Here is a 4,057-nt window from a genome sequence, read left to right as displayed (position 1 = left end):
GTATCTCAATCACATTTACTTATGTGCAGGTGGAGGACATAAGCTGATGTTTTACTTGACCATATATAAAAAGCACTTAATGAAACTGGGTGTTTTTGATTTAGGAGGTGTGCATTTGTAATGATTCGCTCTGTAAATAAATGTAAAAATTGTGTACAGATTGGCTCCACTATCATCCATCACCAAATGGTTTACGAACCTCAAGAAATCCATTGTATGATAGATCCCAACAGAAAGATTGCCTAGAACCATGGTACAGCTGTGAGCCAGCTCCTGGTACTCCCACAATCTCATGTTAAGACTGATGGTCATAATGAGGAACTGTGAGTACAGGAAAACCAGGGGAACATATACCAGCAAGGTCATATTCTGGATGATAAGTGTTGGGAAGAGGGAGGAGTACTGGGGCTGGAAATAGAATTTTCTATATAGTAATTGACATTTCTGTGACTTTATCTTGAGTAGAAGCTTGTTTCTCTTTTCTATGACAAAAAATTTGTTGCTTGATTTCAATTTAATTTCCATATCGCTTAGGAAATTGGACTTACAAAAAAGTTGATGGAAATCAGTCCTGTTCTACAAACAATGAATTCAGTTTTGTTTATTTACACTACCTGGTGCACTCATTCCTTTTAAGCCCATTAGCTATTGCCAAGATATTTCACTTAATCATGTTCACAGATGAGATTACAAATCAGCGCGTTCCATGTGGTTTATTGGGGCCTCGGAGGGGAGCTGAAGAACAGAGCACTGGTAAGAGTTTGCACAGCAAACACTTGCACTAAATAGCTGTTAAATTACATTGATGTTGTAGAAACGGTGGGAGAGGGATGGGGAGAAATGGTTGTATTTGTTTTTGAATTCTATCAAGGTTATCAGAAAGTAGGTGAAGCACACTCGGTGTGCAACGCAATTTATTTAAATATGGCAATTGTGAATTTTCATTCTGAGCATTGTTATAACCTCTCTGAGATGAGCTGCTGACTTCAGTTGATAGATGTACAGCAGAGAAACAGACCATTCAGTCCAATTGATCTGTCACAGTGTTTCAGCTCTACATGAGCTTCCTCAACTTCAACTGATACCATCGCCATATCTGTCTTCAATCTTCCTTCCATCACCTGTTTGTCTAGCTTCCCCTATACTATTTGATATTTGATGGTGAAAGGGTTAACTCAGAGGCTTCGCCTTTGGTGTGATGACCCTTAGGTTAACCATCAGTTATTGCTCTCTAACAGGAGGGCAGCCCTATGATCTGGTAAGACTATGATGACTGTACCCACATGGCAAGCTTTCCACCTAATTCCTATGAGCAAACTGGATTCTGATGTTGCAGGGTATTGGTAGAGGGAATGAGGAGAAGCTATTTCTGCAAGCATCACAGGTGGGACACAGATTTGCCAAAAGAACCAGAGTTAGGAGGCAAATAAGAACTGGGAATGCTGGAAATCAAAAACAAAAACTGAAATTGCTGGAAAAGCTTAGCAGGTCTGGCAGCATCTGTGGAGAGAAATCAGAGTTAACATTTCGGATCCATTGACCCTTCCCCAGATCACCAAAAAAATAATGTTTTAATGTAGCGAGATGCCGCCATCTGTAACTGCTGCCTGACAGGGTGATGGAAGCAAATACAATCAGAATTTTTCTAAGGGGAATTGGCTCATTACACAACTGAGGGGAAAAAAAAATACAATATTATAGGAGAAATTGGTTAATAGGACATCTCTTTCAGAAACCTGGCATGGATATGATGGGCCAAATGGCCACCTTTGGTGCTGTCTGATTCACTGTGGTTTTTGTGCAAGGTGCTTCTTGTCCAGCTTATCCCATCTGGCATTTCCCACATTGATGCTGCCTTTGACCACATGAATTTGGAATCATTGACTTAATACCAGCAGAAGTCAATCCTACAATCAACCAACTGGTTAGATGTGGATGGAATATGCAAGTTGGAAACAGTGAGCTGACAAATATAAAGCTATCTCTACTCTAACAAATTGATTATTCATTTCTTGATTAACAATAGAATTGGTATCTTCTAATAAAAAATTAAACTCAACAACAACACAGGATATAGCCTAGAGTCCTGATGTAATTTCCATGATATCATCTCCTTCACAATTTGCATCATTATATTGTATGTTGACAAAGAAAGATTAAGTTTATTTGTGATTTAACCTGGGATGTTTTACAGTGTGAAATATCCTATTTAAACATGAGTTATTGATGTGGGTGGGGTATCGGAGGGGTTTAAGATGATTGATGGCAAGATGCTATCTTTAAGTTAGCGTCATTGTACGAGACACATTTCTAAATGGACGAAATATATCTGGCATTCAAAGGGTTAACATTGTGCAATGACAGTGATGCTGGGAAGGGATTAAAATATTAAAAATGCAACAACTGGCTCAATAGCCTGGTCTCCCCTCTGTCTGAGTGGTTAAGCCTTGTGCTAAACCTGGACCTTGGAATAAAAGGCCAGTGCTCATTAATATCACTCGATTGCCTTTGGTTCAGTATTCCGTAGACGCTATTTCTCCCTTTAACTCTTTCCTAGTTCAAGCTTTTGTGTTTTAACCAGAAAATAATTCTCAACTGCTGTCCGGACTCAGGCTGCTTCCATAGGTAACCATCAGGCCTCTCACGTAAGATTCCAGTCTCTTGTGTGAAATTTTATGAACAGCTCGACCTGCCCAATCCATCATGTGGTGCATTCCTGTCGAGCCCGAGCTTGCTGCCATTATAAAGTCTGCTCAGGCTTTATAAGGTGGACAGAGAAAGGTGAGGTGTTCAGGCTAGGGAGGAAACTGGAAGTTCAGGGAAGACTCAAGTCATTCAATGAAATAATGGGGCAGGCTTGAAGGGCCGATGGGCTACTTCTGCTCAATAAAAGCAAAGTAAAGCATGAGCTGGAGATCTGAGATAAAAACAGAAAGTGCTGGAGAAACTCAGCAGCATCTGTGAAGAGAGAAACAGAGTTAACATTTTGAACCTGGTATGACTCCTGCTCCTATTGTATGTGCTCACATGTAGGTGTGTCCTGTCGTTCCATATTAGAGTAGTGAGTTATTAAATATTGATCATGGGAAGGAATGTCATTCCCTACTGTCCAAATAGTGTGAGGCGTGTTTAGCAAACCCTACTGTCCTCTTGGTGAAGCCAGCTACCTCTCAAAGATTAGACAAGGCTCTTTCCGATCTCTATTAGCCACTTAAGTTGCCCATTGGCGAGTTAATTCATCAGGACATGAACAGAATGCCTTTGATTTAGTATCTCCATGTGCTTTAGATTTGCAGAACTTTGCTGTCTACTCAAACCTAATGGTTGCCCAGAGTCCTGTTGCAAATCAGTGATGAAAGCCAAGGTCAAGGTCAGACGCAGTCGAGGTGATACACATGGCCTTTCTTGATGAAGCCCTGGTGGACTGGGAAAGGCAACAGGATGAAGAAAGCAGAGACCACAGAGGGAAGAGGGGGTAAATGACGATGCCAGCTTTACAAACTTTGCAATAGGCAAGTCGTCCTTTCAGAGAGATCACCTGCCATTTTGATGAACAGTGGATGTAACATGGAGGACGAACAATCTGAGAAAAGAAGGGTTTGTGCTCAGATAAAGTCTTCGACTATGTCAGGGCAGCTCAAATTGCTGTATAGCCAATGAAGTCCTTTTGAGGTGTGTCCTGTTGCAGTGTAGGAAGTGCAATTTCACTTTCTGCACAGCAACTCCACACCTCGTCAATTAACTTTCTCAAGATCTTTTAAGTCAAACCAGAAGGGAAGGTGGCACCTCAGTTTAACATCCAGAAAAAAAAGCACTTTTAGCAATACAGCACTTTTAACATCACCCCTCCAACAGTGCAGCACTCCCTCAGTACTGACCCTCCAACAGTGCCCACTCCCTCAGCACTGACCCTTCGACAGTGCGGCACTCCCTCAGCACTGACCTTCCGACAGTGCGGCACTCCCTCAGCACTGACCCTCCGACAGTGCGGCGCTCCCTCAGCACTGACCCTCCGACAGTGCGGCACTCCCTCAGTACTGAGGGAGTGCCGCACTGT

At 42.1% G+C, this 4,057-nt stretch overlaps 1 long non-coding RNA gene across 1 annotated transcript in view; it reads left to right on the top strand.

Annotated features, from left to right (window-relative positions):
• The first annotated feature begins 681 nt into the window (after positions 1-681).
• Positions 682-4,057, top strand: part of LOC125486693 — a 4,414-nt gene continuing 1,038 nt past the window's right edge. The window contains exons 1-2 of the long non-coding RNA XR_007265332.1: positions 682-753; positions 3,289-3,475. This is a non-coding gene — a long non-coding RNA (uncharacterized LOC125486693). The remainder of the gene's footprint in view (positions 754-3,288; positions 3,476-4,057) is intronic.

The sequence above is a fragment of the Rhincodon typus genome, chromosome 32 (genome assembly GCF_021869965.1).
Source record: "Rhincodon typus isolate 14 chromosome 32, sRhiTyp1.1, whole genome shotgun sequence".
In the NCBI taxonomy this organism is placed as follows: Eukaryota; Metazoa; Chordata; class Chondrichthyes; order Orectolobiformes; family Rhincodontidae; genus Rhincodon; species Rhincodon typus.
The sequence above is the reverse complement of the archived record's forward strand: the minus strand, read 5'-3'. Positions and strand labels throughout refer to the sequence as shown.